Source organism: Caloenas nicobarica, chromosome 2 (assembly GCF_036013445.1).
Source record: "Caloenas nicobarica isolate bCalNic1 chromosome 2, bCalNic1.hap1, whole genome shotgun sequence".
Classification (NCBI taxonomy): Eukaryota; Metazoa; Chordata; class Aves; order Columbiformes; family Columbidae; genus Caloenas; species Caloenas nicobarica.
Genome location: NC_088246.1, coordinates 136387066 through 136403419, shown reverse-complemented (window position 1 = coordinate 136403419; position 16354 = coordinate 136387066).

Here is a 16354-nt window from a genome sequence, read left to right as displayed (position 1 = left end):
TTTATAAACTATCATTTAAAGCACTGCCGTAACCTTTATTCAAATATCAAACTGAACTCTGAGATTCATTATGGCTGAACAAGACAAATGTTTCTTGCTTTCCATTTCCACACTACCAGCAGTTGTTGGTTCTAACCTGACATGGAAATGGGTTAAATTTCTTATTGAAACCTCAGGTTCTCTTACCCACATCCTTATGCCATCACGATTACAGCAAAATATCACTGTGATAAAACCAGCCGTCTCAATTCCCAAGGCTACTACCTAATCAGTCTTTAAATGCTACTCCAAGCACTGACCACATAGGTCTATTGGTAACCATTTGCTCATATCTTTCCATGCATTTAACCATTTTTTACATAAATACATAAACCTCAGGTGATAAAATACTCAGTCTTTCATTGAGAACAAACCTCATCTTTTTGAGTGCTTTGACACCCAAGAGCTTTGGGTACATGAAACCTGTGATTACATTGCCTTAAGAGCAACATACCATAACTTACGAAAGAAATTTTGGAAGTGTAGTTCCTACTAGGTGAAGTTCCCACTGGGTTTTAAATGTTTGGGTGGAAAAAACAAAAAAAACCCAAAAAAACTCCAACCAAACAAAAAACCACAAACCCCGCCCCCCAAAAGGCAGATTCAATGTCTTTTTAGATGCAGCTTGTTCTGTCCCATTGCTTTCTGGGAGCAGGAAGGAAAAAGGAAGAAAATAATGCAACTGATTTGGAGAGAGGGACCTTGAGTTGTCCTATATGGACTCTTGAAATCATACATTATACACAACTACAAAGAAAAGGTTCTTATAGAAAAGAAGGCAGATAAAAGGCCTGCAAATTAACCTTTTGAGATTAAAATAACTGACAGAGAACAATGTTAGTTTGGAAAAGTTAACTTGTCTACTTTGATGGCAGATTTTAAGATGCATTTTCAAAGTCCCAAAGTTTCTGTAGAGTCTTTTCTAAATGTCATCAGGTTTTATTCTTTGTCTAAAACTGGTACATGTCACATCTAGTTTATCTCCCAGCACAGCAAAATAATGAAAGGAACAACAAAAGGCACTTTTCTGAAGCACACTTTTAAAAAGCATCTGTATTCCTAATGTGCCCTCCTGGACTAAATTTAGCTACATGATTGCAACTGAAAGCAGAATTCCTCCCAGGTTTTAAATATGTAGTTCCAATGACAAACACTTAAGGCAGAAATTATGCCCTCAGACACACTTCAGCATCTGGAATCCAGTACATGTTTTGAAGGCAGAATTTGCCCTTAAGAAGTAAAATAAAGGACAGTCTCATAACCTTCAAGGAGGTCACCTAAACGTGATGCTAAGGGGGCACCGTACCAAAGCTGACAGAGCAGCAGCTGCATCTAGTAGATTAGAATCCAGCTTTTTAAACTAAAATATTTTTAATATAAATATAATTGCATATAACATAAAATTCAACAAAAGCTTTTATCCAGTTCTCTAGATAAAACTAATAAATTTCCTTTCCTATATTAAAGGTAAATAGCACTTATTTTTACCATTCTGCAGTGCTTATTGTTTTTTAGTAAGTAAAGACAGATTATGGATGAAATTTTCAGTTGTGAAGTATACTAGGTTTTTAATCTACAGCTAACTATTGGTCTTCATCATATTTTTATTTTGTAAAAGGATAAACAGCTTAAAATATCATTCTTTTTTTTCCCACAATCATTTGGTTTGAATAATTAAGGAAGCTTTTCTCACTAAGAGGTCTAGAATTTACCACCATGCCACCAAGCTTTCATATTCTCTGCATCTGGGTATAATATTTGTTATGCAAAAACTCTGAAGTTTCTAACTTTGCATTCCTTCCAGCACTGTAGCTGTGCCCTTTCCTAGGCTGGTCTTAAAATCTTAATAGATTAAAATCTATTGTATTTAGAAGTGAAGATTCATACATATTCCACATAAAACCTCATTTCATTTGATTTCAAGTGCTGCTTAAACAAAATACACCAATTTATCTGCTATTTATATTTTAATTCACAGAAAGAAACAGAAAAGCTTGCATGAAGACTCCAGTAATTGTCATTTTATGATAGACACTACATTTGCTTTAGAAGATACCTAAATCCAACTCTGAACTCAATTACCGTTATTATTCCAAACATCATAATGAGAGCAGAAGATTGACATCTACTTTCTCAAGTTCCACATCTGACTGCACATTTATTTGGTTGAACAACTATCCTTCAAAAGTTGTAATGTATCCATTTTCTAATGACAACATGCAGAAGTATAAGGCACTGCAGGAACGCTCAGTATACTTCTTTGAAATATTTTCTTCCAGCACCATTTCCATCTTCCAAATACTTCAAAGAAAATGTCTTTGTGTACCTGCTCCATTTCGGAGTGGATGATCACAATAAAAAATAGACACAAATACTTTAATCTCTTAAATTCTGATTAGAATCTGATTTCACAGCATTATTTTTTTTCAGGTTTTGGCAGGTAAATATTCACTTTGTATATATTGGTACAAAATATGGAGCAAAGACACAGAAACAAAGTTAGTAAGGCTTCTAAATATGAATAATTATTCTATACTTATTCCCATTGTCCTAGTAAAGACATAAGCGAAATGATACAATGAAACCTAGACTGAATTAATGTGTTGTGATTTTTTTGTTTTGTTTTGTTTGAGGGTTCTTTGAGTATTTTCTGTAAAAGAGAAGATGGAATTGCAGTTAAAGTCTTAGCAGGTGAGGGAGCAAAGGACCCCAAAGGGAGAAATGTTCTCAGTTAACTTTACTAGTTTATGAAATTTTCACTTACGAACAGGACCAGAACTATCAAACTTCTTGTTCTAGGGAGTCTTAATGAAATCTTATTTCAGAGCCTTAGACAAACCCAGCACAATATTCACAAAAAGAGCATTTAATAGCTCTGAGCTACTGACACGTACATCAACTCAGCAGTTCAGCAGACTTCTGTCGCTATGTATTTCAGTGGCCACCTGCCTCTGTGGGATCTATGGCTGCCCTGTTTAGGTTTAGCATAAACTCAGCAGAAATTTGCAGTATCAACATGACCAGTGTATAGTTTCTTCCCATCTCTCTGCCTTCTTTATAAATCAAGAACATTCCAGAGAGGATCAAACCTTGCACAAGGAAGCTATTTTCAGAGCAGCCAGCTCGGGATAAATCAAGGAAGCAGTCTCCAAGACAGTAAGGCTTATTGGCAGAGATAGCAGTCTCGTATCTAGTATAACATGTCTAGCATGGGCAAACATGATGGTATTCAAGCTTCTGGAGACAAACGTTATCATTGATGTCTGCAGCACTGACTGCTGACAAAAAAAACCAAAACCAAAACCAAAACCAAACCAAAACACACACCAAAAAAAAAAAAAGGAAGAAAAATCCAAATATTTTCCTAACTAAGTAATCAGAGATGAGCAGTCGGTAATTATGCTTTTATTAGCAGATTTAGATTATCCTAAAAACACCAGACAACTTCTCTCTTGGAAAGATATATTGCAAGCTCATTTCTGATAAGGGTAAAAAGGTTCACATGTCTTCCTCAAAGGAAAAAAGCATTTGTATACAACTTGATCTACCAGAAGTTTTGAAAATGATGGATCGTCTATTTGTTCTTGACCATAACCTCAGAATCCTGTCTCCAGTGAACATTTCAATGCTCATAACAATAGCTCTTACAGTAGATTTTAAAAAGAATAGCTAGAGTAGCTATTATTAGAACTTGAATTTAATTTTGCAGAAAGTTCAAGTATCAGATTCAACAAGCTGAAAAAGATGCTGCATTACAACGCCCATATCATTACTCCTGGTAGTTCTGGAATAAAAAAATATGTAGGAAAACCCAACTGATATATCAGTGTGATTTTGGTTTATGAGAACTGAGGAATTAGTGAAAATTCTAGTTAGAGAACTGAGAATTGATATGCATGACTTCTTTCTGAAGAAAATTCCTCCACATCCCATCCCCACATATACGAACAGCTTAATACTTCAGTTTTCTACAGAACTACACTGAAGTTTCAGATGTGGGGTTTTGGTTTGGTTTGGTTTTGTTGTGGTTGGTTTGTTCTGGTTTTGTTTGCTTGGTTTTGGGTTTATTTTATTTTGGTTTTAATATCTATCTGTCTCTATGGTAATAAGTAAGGGAAGCTTCAAAGGAATAGATAACATGACTAAGACTGAAAATCAGCTGAAGAATTCTCCTCCAAAACAAGTTAACTATTTTAATTTTCCATCTCTGACCATATTACTATAGTGCAATTGAAATAGATGGAAAGATAGAAAGAAGACTAACATTTATTAAAAAAATACACTAACCACAATTGTCAGAAGTTTGTTACTTAAAAATACTCAAATCACAGAATACTAGATACACGCAGTTTATTGAAAAATGATGACATTTGGATTATTGAAATTTTCCTCCCTTCATGAGCCATTGACAATCACAGTTTTTTAAACTGAGTATTTTACTGATGTTTTTAGGTTTCATGATTGAAAGGAAATACCTGCAAGCTGAAACTTCTCAAAAGCAGCAGTTTAAAGTTTCAGAACTTGAGAATACATAGTATTTTGAATTTTGGAAATAAGGCAAAACTGCAGTTGTGCCTTACACTATTCCCTTTTTCTAGTCCCATATTAGACAGCACACACATCATTCATGAAGGTGGTAAACTTTCAAGGTCTGACTCCTGTTTGGGATGACCTATAGAGCTTTTTACTCCCTGTTAAGATTTTTTCATAACTGTACACAAAATATGCAGAAGATTCACCTCTCCCCACCAAACGTTTCCAGCCAGATGCTAAAACAAGCAGAAAGCCTCACGGCACTAGACAATATCAAATTTACATGCTATTTTTTTACTACTAGGAGAGTTTATCCGTTACTTTGAACAGGAAAAACCCACCAGGTTATATTTCTGATGTACATTTCATATGGCATTCAAGTTACCTACAGGTTTTCCTCCAAGACAGCACTAGCAGAATGGCAATGGATGCTTCCTAAAGAACTTCAGCAATCTGAAGTCCAAGGGGTAACTTATAGCTGAATAAAAAATATGTTTTCAAGCACTGAATCAGCTAATTAGAACATAGACTAGTTAAGAAACACCATATGCCAACTACAAAGCACAGTTTTGAAGGACTTGTGAAGAACACTATTATTATTATTAGTAATCATTCTATATAAAAGCATGTAGGTCAGTATCAGAAGCCAACACAAGCTTAGAAGAAGCTGGCCTGTTTACAAAAGGGACAATCCTACAGTTAATCATTGTAGACATCACTGAAGTCACAGCTAAAAGACACACATGGATTTCTCTGCTCAGAGTAACTGCAACACTTTGAGAAGTGCAAAATGGGCATTTTGAGACGGGTAAGATGTCACTCATTTAATACTTACAGAATCACGAAGTAAGCAGGGAAGCGTAAATATTACAGGATACGTTTTAAGTCTGTTACCTTTCTAACTCTTCTAACAATGATCATTGCTCCCAGGTTACTTTAGAAGTTGAAACAGCTGCAGTCTTTCAGAAACAATTCAGTGAGTTAAATTTACCATTAAATAGTAGACAGAGAATGTACAAATAGTTCATTGCATTATTTCAGCTGACTCTTGCTCCCTTTTATATGAAAACACTCCACCACAGCAGAAAAAATACCAAATCCTCAGAACTGTAAAAATTAGCAGTTGTCTCAGCCTCAGTCCACACACGCCTATTGGTTTACACAGCTAGAGAATAATTTAAAGTGCAATAGTTCATTTGTAATCAATACACCAGCTTGCTCTTCTAGAAAAGCTGTGTAACTATTCATGATATATACCGTCAGGTACTCACATAAGCCAGTGGTATACCTGTAAGGACTGCAGAGAAGTTGTTACAATTTCTATGGGATTGAAGTCAAATATATAACCTAGTGCCAGTCAGCAGGTATAACAGATTGACTCTCCTTTTTCCTCTTCTTGTGAGCTCCAGATAACATAAGCCACTACTTAACGTTAAACAGGGAATGTCAGAGTAATATTTATTACTCATATAAATTAACATTTACTTCTTAATTTAACCTTATTTTGATCATTACACAGATGGACTTTTTTTTTTTTTTTTTTAATTTGGTGAGCATCTTGGTCCTGAGATAGAACAGGGTAGAGCTGTCTGTCAAAAACAGTTATGATTCAGTTCCAGGACTGGACCAGTCCACAGTCTCCTCCAGAGCTAATACAGTTATTTGTTCGGTTTAAATGTACACAGCAAATTAATGTGCAAAACAGCACAGCTGTGGGAGGGACCAGCTGAGTAAAACATCCTAATGAGGATTCATGGAACATTATTTTGGCATTAGGTCCTAAATCTTTATACTGAAAGAAATAAAAACTATGAAGTAATGGTCTGAAAGCTTTCTTCCCTTGAGATCAACATAAAGACCTCAGCTGAGACAGAAATGAATATTCAATAAAGAAGCAAGCACTGAAATCTTAACAGCTGAAACTAATTATTAGGAAGTCTTTGCTATGGATTGTGACAGAGTTGGAACCCTTTATAGAAGCACTAAAAAAACAATATTAATAAACTAAGCAATGATTTCCAAGTTATATCCTTAGACTGACTATCTCATTTACTCTTCACATCAGAACTAAGACCATCTACAACCTATAAAAGACCAGAACAGGACCCACTGAGAATTAAATAATTTTGTAAACATAAAATAGCCCAGATGAATGTCTGTGCTCTTTTTAAACCATGGTTTGAAAAGGACTTCTGAAAATGTGCAGAAGTGTCAAGTACTTAAAAGTTCTGGGAGGAGTGTATTTGCATTTTTTTTAAAGGGAAACTTATACAGAATCATTCATTAAGATATAAAATAAGACTGCAAGTATGGTTCAGTACTGAACAAACAGCATAGAATAATATTTCTGGATGCATTTTCTCATTTTGTATTAAAAGTTTATTTCAAGTACACTTTTTACATAATCAGAAATTTAAGGTATTTTTCTATTTTTGTATTTGAAGGCACATGAAACAATTTAGTAACTCCATTTCTTTAGCTGAATTGAACCAAGTTTCTAGAAGGGCAGTATTGGAAAGCCATTAACTTCAAAGTATCAAAAGTTCTCTAAGTCCCAGATAAAACACTTCATATAGAGTCATATGTACACAGTACCATATGTAAGTAAATAAAAGCAGAAGAAACAACATCTGCAGAATCTCACTCATTGAACCACCAAGGGGCAAACTCATATAAAAACAATACTTAGAAGTTATTAACAATCTGTGATTTTCCTGATTTATGAAGACATCAGGAGCTGAGTCCAAGTTCAATGGGCATCAGGAAGGCTGGGGTAACAATTCAAACAACTGTCTCTTCCTCGTGCCTCCCCCCATCCTCCAGTGTGGGAGATATGAGGGATTTTCTTGAAAAGAATGGACGTTATATGGAACTGAACTGAACAGGCCTGTGAGGCCTATGTGAACAAGAGCAAAACAGCCTACATCCCTTACGTGACTTCGAGCAGCCTTGAGCAAGAACAAGATAAAGTGTGTCTGGTGAAGAAATCAAGAGTCAGCAAGTCAGCAATGTTGTAGTGAAGTAATGCTGAATGTTAGAGCTCGTGCTAACTGTTAAGGTCCAATCCCTTGTTAGTTTGCGGCGCGTGAACTGTAGCTATTAACCAATTACATGCAGCCTGTAAGCACGTGGACAGAGCAAAAAGATGCTTAAGGAGAATTGTACCAAGTAATAAACGGCTTCAGCTGAATTCATATTGGATCGTGTGGAGTCCTTGGAATACGTCCTCGCACCCCAAGAGAAAAAAAAAAGGCGTTTACAGTAAAAATATTTTCCAGTGAACTTTTGTAGGTTTTAATAACACTTCAGTAAAGTCAGTGCTGTTTTCTAAGTATTCCATTTTGTAAAAGAAACATTTGCTTCAAATTATAGGGGAGGCTGTTTCTTCAAGCCCTCCACCTTTCTCTGGTCCTTCACACCATGTCAGTGAACACTATTGGCAAGTCTGAGAAGCTACTGCAGCAGTATTAGTTCCCCTGCTGTACTTTAGGCACTTAAAAACCATTCAGGATAATGACCTGCTATACGTTGCCCCTTCCTCATGCATATAACTGTTTCTTTCTAGTACTGGGCGTGCAACAGGATGAGTCTAAACACTGTACTAAATCGTTCTTTCACTTGTTTGGACTTAGAACACTTTTTGCCATCCCCCAGAGTCCCTGGGCTGCATGCCCAGACTTTGATTGCCTGTTCACAAGAGCACAGAACACTTTACAAGAAGTGTTTCTCAGGTCATGGTGGAGCTAGGCTTACTTTCCCCTCATCTGCCAAAATGGAGTGGATACACTAAACAGTCACATTACACACAGAAAACCCTGGCCAAACAGAGCTTTCTAATTCTCAATACCCTTTTAATCTAAGTAACTGAAACATTCTCATAATCTACTTCATTATCATAATTATGGCTTATAGAAAAAACATGCGGGGGCACCTCTCAGCTTTGAAACTTCACAAAAACTCGTTACCACCTAGGCAATGAGCAACTAAATAAAGAAAACAAATATTTGAAGCCCACAGATCTACCTAGATGCATGCTTTCACAGAATACTAACATATGAATCATAAACACCCAGAGTTTACACAGCAGGCACTCGTATTCTGGAGAGCTGCTTGTTCCCACAACCCACCAGAAGCACTTGCTACTTAATGTATTCCATCTCCTCATGCAGGGAAGGGAGAGATGGGTTCCAAATAACAGAGTTCTGCTCAAAACACAGCAAATGCATGCCAATGTATGAGTCTACTCTTTCCACGGCATCACAATTTAAAAAGGAGGAAAAAACAAACAACTGTCAAGAAGCTAGTTCAGCATCCTGAGGATATTAAGAATGCTCTAATTCCTGTTATATCTGAGATATGAGCATACTGTCCTCTGGTGCTATCCCTGATTTTAAATACCCTACAAGCTAACCCACTTAAAAAATTAGCTGCTCATTTATTGCTGTTATTTTTCACTTTCTCAAGTCAACCTGAGAGACTTCACTACAGTTGAAGCACAGCTGACCTTCAGACCTCCTCTCCAAATGCTAAACTTAACCACCACACTGTTCATAATTGCAGCAGATGGTTATTGGCTTAATATGCACATGTGAACTTTATAAGGTCTGTTCTCATCTCCAAAGAGGAGATATAGAAATATATCAAGGTCATCGAAGCCTTTCCTTTGCTCACCAGCTTAAGGTGAGGGGGGGATGGGAGAAGAAGAGAAAGGCTGGAGGCAGAAAAAGAAAAAATGTCATTGCCATGGTGGCCCAGTCTTTCTGTAGTGCTGAGTCTGTGTTGGTATCTAATGCAAACAGAGACACTCTGCTGGTTCCAATACTTTGTCTTGTCTTTATTTATTTTAGAGGCTACACCACCTCTCCCTCTGTAATGACTAGATTCCCAATTTCATCATAAGATTTTAATAATTGACTTTGACTACTGTTGCTGCAGATAATCGTCATCAATAACTGTCTCCATGTCTACTCAGTAAAAGGTCCCTTTGATAGAGCACATGTAATGCTGCAGCTTAGAAACATAGTTAAAATTAATATTAAAAATCACACTACCTTCCCTCAAGTAGTTTTGTTTTTCACCTAACCCCTAACAGGATTTCTTTTAAATACATATTTTTATTGTTTCATTTGTACATTAACTTTCCCAGCTCATAGAGCTGCTGGAATATGAACCTGTGAATATATTAATGAATGCGGATCACTCTCTACACTGGATAATGAGCATTATACCAACTGCTGCAGAATGCCTTATCATTATAACAAATTTTTAAATACCCTTTCACTGTCAGGGTTAATGTTTCTTGTTTTTTTCTCTATTTCAGAGCTATCTTAAGAGAAGACTGGTTTCTGCTTACTATCTGCTGGCAAATTTTAGAAATCAAAAAACAAGTTTAAAGCAGGTGATTTTCTCAAATATACGTAGAGTACAATTGTAAACGAAGACCTGTACAGCTGATGTGAAACGGAACAGGCACAAGAAGCACAGTCATAGAAGAGGGGATTTGTGATGCTGATAATATCAATGGTATATGAAGTGTGGTTATCCTCTTTTCAATGTTGCCTAATAGCAGCTGCTTCCAGGTAAGTTTTGAACTGCTGTATCAGACAGTTTTATGGAAAAAAACCCACACTTATTAGATAAGTGTATTCCTAATCCTGCAAAGTCACCAAATGCCTGGAAGCATGACAGCTGATATTTCTTTCAGTTTTTTAATCCAATTTGGAATAGCTGAAATCAGCTTAAGGAATGAGTTAATAGAAAACAGCAGAATAATTACATTTGATTTCAGTATAAATATTCCATTAAAATAGTAATTAAAAGGGAGAAAATGGGGAAAAAATCCTCACACAAAAATCAAGTGTGATGAGAAGGAAAGCCTAATACATAGGAAGCAGGTTTTAAACCCTAGGAGGAGAGCAAGTACAAGAAACCCAAGGAACTTCTGTCCCACTAAAGAAAAATACAAGTCAAAAGCACTGCATGTAGCTTCATACAAGCTTGTTCAAAAGTTTGAGGTTGAAGAGTAATTTCTCTTCCTGCAAGGGAAAAATCAATTATGGACAGATTCTATTATATGATTCTATGATACACTGATATTTGCAGAGTGAAATCTAAGCAGCAGGAAACAAAAGAGGAAATAAGAGGACTTTGGAAGTCAAGTCAGACAGAAAAAATAAATATGAACAAAATATCCTCACTGTCTGCTCCTTTTTGATCTATCATCTTCAAAATCTCCTTCATAACTCAGCCATTGGTATGAGCCAAGTTAACACAGCTGCTCCAAAGAATCTGGATTTTCAAATGTTGATGTGATGGCTAGTCTAGTCAAAATAAAAACAGGATGACGACAGACGAGAGAAAATAAAAGAACATACACCCCTAGAAGGTAAATGAAAACCTCTGAGAAGCCTAATTCACAGTGTGGCTACTTCTTTTGATCGTCTGACTGGCAGACAGACAGCAGTGGTGGAGAAACATTTTCACTACCATGCTTGAGTGAGAGTTGCAATGTCAATGTGAAGTACTCCCAGTTGCATGGGCATATAGTCATAGCCACTGCTGCCTTGAGCTTAGAGTACTGCAGAATTCTCTACATATGACTGTGCTTAGAAACTTCGACACCTCAAACCTCGTCATTTATGTGAGGATTTTTCTTGCTCAAACATTAAACCATGCAGAGAATACATTGCGTCAACCATCAGTGCTCTGTGGAAGCTGCCAGTAACAACTCTGATAGACCTTTAGATTTAAGTTTTCTTTGAACATTATTGCTCCTCAAGTCTGCCCCTCCTTATGGCTTTACCACCCTATCACCTGATGTTTTCAAGGACTGACATACACTGGCAATGCCCATTGAGGCTGTCATGGCTGATAGGACCTCACCCCTGCAAGAAGTCACCAGAAGATGCCCCCATGTTGGACAGACTCAGTTCCAGCTGGCTCCAAGGTGGATTAGAAGAAGGGAGGAAGTGGGGGCATAGTCGGTTTAGATTTGATTGTATTTCTAATTATCCTACTGTGTTATTAATTGGCAATAAATTAAATTAATCTTTCCCACATCAAGTCTGTTTTGCCCATGACAGTGATTACTGAGTGATCTCCTTGTCCTTATCTTGAGCCACCAGCTTTTCATCATACCTGTCCTCTTGATAGAGGGAGACTGACAGAGCCTGCTGGTGGGCACCTTACAACCAGTCAAGATCAACCCACCACAAAAAAACCTCTTAAACAAAGGACTTCTTAAAATGAGAACAAATTAATAGAAAAAAAAAAAAGGTATTCATTTTAATATAAGAATATCTGTGCCAGACAAAAGCAAGCTTCCCAAGAAATTTGATGCAGGCCAAACAACTAAGACACTAAACTTGGCAGATGATCTCCCCACAGGGATATGTGAAAGGACTCAGGGGTGGCTACTAACTCACATCCTCAGTCCCAAGTAAAACAGCAACGAATCACCTCATTAGGGAGCCTTGGTCACCTCAGCAGCATTCTTATTTGACAGATTACTGAGGAATCTAGAACAAAGTTGCCTGCAACCAGTTACATGAGATAATGGATGGTAAGGATGGAAGAACAGGTTTTAGGTTGGTGGTAAATTTTGGATTGGCTGAATCCACATCCTAGAGTAGAAATGTCCACACAGAAAAGTAAGAGAAGAATCAGACTTGAGCACACTGCAGGACTGACTTGAACAAAAAAACTCTTTGAGTGAAAAAAATGAATGAACACATACATTTTGTTTTGTTGGATCAGTGTATTATTTGCTAGGTCTGAGTGCAAAGGCGTTTTTTGCTTTGTGTGTGTTCTTGAAGAGGTGAACTCTAAATGAACTTCCTGCAAAGTTGGAGTTGTGACAGTGGTTATTTGTTGGCAATGTGTACCTGGGGGATGGAGGAGTGGAAATCAGTGCTGGATGACTTGGACTGGTGGACATGATGTTATGAGACCACAAAATAGCAACAGAGATACTGTCAGTGAGGTTTATAGTGCTTAGGTACAACGTACTGGGACTGTCACAGTACTACTTCTCCAAATGTGCATTCTCACCCCTTCTGTTGTGAAAGTTCTGATGCTCATGTGATTGCATACAAGGAAATTTCAGAAGATAATTCATGAAAAAGGTGATTTGACCTTTTGATTTTATCCTTCTGAAGTAGCTCACTGCTAGTTGGTACAGAACCAGTATCTGTACAAGCAAAAAACCAGAAATGCCTGAGAGAGAGCCGTAGAAAGCATGAGACTACAGCAGCTCCTGCTTTGGTGACTTTGTGCTGTTGTATAACTGTACCCTGTACCCTACCTTTCATATAGACCAAGGCAGTGACCCTTGCCACTGCTCTTTTTGCCATACAAAGGAAGCTTTAATGACCCAGGTAGCCTGGACCTTGACACCATAATTTGGTGCCTGGGCGAAAGTTGCTCATCATTAGTGGCAACATGTGCTTGGATATTTATAACAGAGCTATGTCATAAGCAGGGTGAGATCTCTCCACAGTGCTGTCACTAATAGCTGTGACTCTCAGTGATATTTTTCAGACTTCTCAAGTGATATAGCTCCAATCCATTTAGAGACTTCATTTTTCATGAAGTCTAGCATCTTAGCACTTCAACAGACCATAAAATATCTTTATGAAGTTTGGCAACAATGTTATGAACAAACTGAAAGCTAGAGAGTTTCACTTTGTCAGATTCAGTGATGTGGCAGATTTATGGACAGAAGGGAAAAAAAAAGCAAGCTGCTAGCTTCCTTTCCATATAGCATTGTTTATTAAACAATATAAGCATGTGCGCACAAACTCTCAATAGCCAGCTTGCACTGTTCTCTGACTCAGAGGAAAAAGAAAGCCTATGTGTATGGACTTAGAAATGAGACGTTTCTTGTCCCCGCAAGAATAACACAATTTATCCCATATCTTATTGCTCCATTTTTTAGACATGACAAGAGAGGGAATTTAGGCAGAATATACCTTTATGAGCTCTATCCCACTCACATTGCACCAAAATATATTTAGTTTATTTTACTGTCATCTTTAAAACCTTTGAATAAGCATCTCTGTGCTATAATTTGTCATAGTCAGGAGATAGGGAAGAAGTTAAATACATGCAAAAAATAACCTAATCTGAAGGACATCAGCTCTCACCTTGCTTCTGTATTGCAGGGTCCTAATAAAATTGCTGTATTGATTTAGACCACTGGCTTCCCTGTTCCAGTAACCAAGACTAGCTAATTGCAGATGTTTCTGAAACAGATTAAAATACATCATTATAGTAGTCTACTCATATTTCTGTTTGAGTCATTCCAGAAAATACTCTCGTTGGAAATATTTTCAGTATCCCCAAACGTGTGCCATGTCTTTAACCTGGAATCATTACTGATCAGACCAATACATTGTAAAGGAAAAATTCAGTTTAAAAGAAATTTTTATATAAAATGAAAATTATGAATCTCCTTTTCTGTGCCTCACTTTTAAAGAGAAAGTCACCGAATAGTTACGGGTGAAAGGCACATCAGGAGGTCATCTTGTCCAAGCCCCTTATGTCAGATTATTAAAGAGTGAAAAAGAAGGATTTGTTTCTTCCCCATATGAGTTGCTTTCTCCTTTATCTCTTTTTCCTTTCTCTTTTCTCCCTCATCTCCCTTCTCTTCTGTGAAGTGAGAAAACCATCAAAACATCATAACATCTTTTCTTCCTCTGTTTTAGATAAAGTGAAATACTTCTTCTAATAAATACCATGACTTGATGACAATTTAAGCTCAAGGTCTTCTCTTGTTCTTCCTCCAAGGAATATTCATATCTCTTATGACTGTTTCAGTAAACTGACTATGAATTATTAGTCAAAAGGTGAGATTTTTCCAAGAGCGCCTTTCTATATCCCTTGACTTTTTCTGCTTAATAGAATTCATCCTCCAAACATACTGGGTCAATAAAACGAGGATAAAAACATAAGAGCTGATTTTGATATTAATTTCTTTCCTCCTGCTCTAGAACTGGCTAATCCTAGAAACAGGAAATAAACAAAAATACTAAAGGTCTTAGTTCCACTAATTCTGTGGAAATTAAGTCATTTGTTAATAGGATTTTGTTATATTGGCTTCTTTCTACTCTGTACTGCATAAGAAAGCTGAGAGCAGTGATGTTCTTTATATTCCAGGGGTCTGAATGAATATACAACATATATATATACACATAATTAATGTTGTAGCATGGGTAAGACTACACAATTTTATGAAAGTATATTAGGATCAGACTTTTATTTCACCAATACTTTCTTGTCTGGCTTGAGAGCAGTAGATAGAAGAGCAAAGTGTCTGGGAAAAAATAATTTATTCCTTACATCTATGGTCCAGACATTACACAGAGGGCATGCAGGACAGATTTATGCTGAAATTTATCCTTTCCTTTTCTCTCGGCACAGTCAGATATCTGACTGTCATTTGTTTTTTGTTTGTTTGTTGTTTGCGTTTTTTGTTTTGTTTTTCTTTGTTCCAGAGGACTTGGACCCCTGAAAAAGTAAACAATTCCCTAGAACCATTTTACAGTAATAGAGTTTTTCAATTATGCTCGATGACCAGGAAGACATTTATTTTTAAATAAAAAGCAGTAAATTATCAAGAAATTAATCATTTAATTAGCATGGGATAATTGATTTTTCATTTGCTATTTGAATAGTTATCTAATTTAGTTTTCCACAAAGGGTCTCATAGCTTTCCTTTAAGCTATAAGAATCTATATCTTTCTATTATATGTTAATACAGGTAATAACCATAAAAAAGAGTAGAGGTTTTATTTGAAAATTTTCTGCAGGCAAATGTTGTTCTGCCAGTGATTTTATCTTCTCACTAGTTGTGGGTTTTAGTCTTCTGTAATCTACACACAACCTCATTTGGCTGGTCTGGTTTAATAGACCTTAACATTTTCAATTTTTTTGTTTTGTCTCATTAATGAACGTGAATTCAGCAACATCAAGTCAAAGACCTAAGTGAAGTCAATAAGGACATTTCTGCGTCTCACAGCATTTTTCATGGAAGAGGTGGGAATTTTTTGAATTAGTCTAAAAAGGTAAAAATGCAGCAGTGACCACAGGTATTTACAATTGTTTTCTTACCACACTGGGAAAGAAAATCCATAAGTCAAATATCCACTAGTTTCTATTCATTTGGAGTAAGAAACGATTGCATTAACCTCTTCGTAAATTACACCACTTGTGCAAGACTATCAAGGTAACAATCACTACAGCAGCCATAGCTGCTAGGTCATCAGTCTATATGGATGAACTCTTCCTCAGTATATTGTAGTTTATGATTATGATGATGGTTATTGGTTTTGCACTGCACTATACTTCTAAGCGAATACTTTGAAAACTGATTACAGAGATATGAGCTTCCTAAAATGTCTGTTGTTCTTGAAAAACCCATTCACATAATAGAAGGTAGCTTGGCCGTTAAGGTACTGAAGTCTGGGGAAAAAAAACCAAACCAAACCAAACCAAACCAAACCAAACCAAACCAACAAACATCATAATCATTTCTAGTTAAACAGAATCCCACAATCTAAAAATATGCAGACATGAATAGCCACAAGGACAGTTATAGAAATCAATAGAGGCTATCAGTCAATATCAGTCGCGATTTGACTTCCTGACTCGGTTTGAAAGGTAAATGTACCAAAGCATGGACGATGAGCTTCACAAGGATCTTTAAGCAAATAATTCATTTTTGACAGTATAGAAAAAGGGCCATGCCCTGAGTTAGCTTCCCTGTGCCTGTTCTGAAGGACAG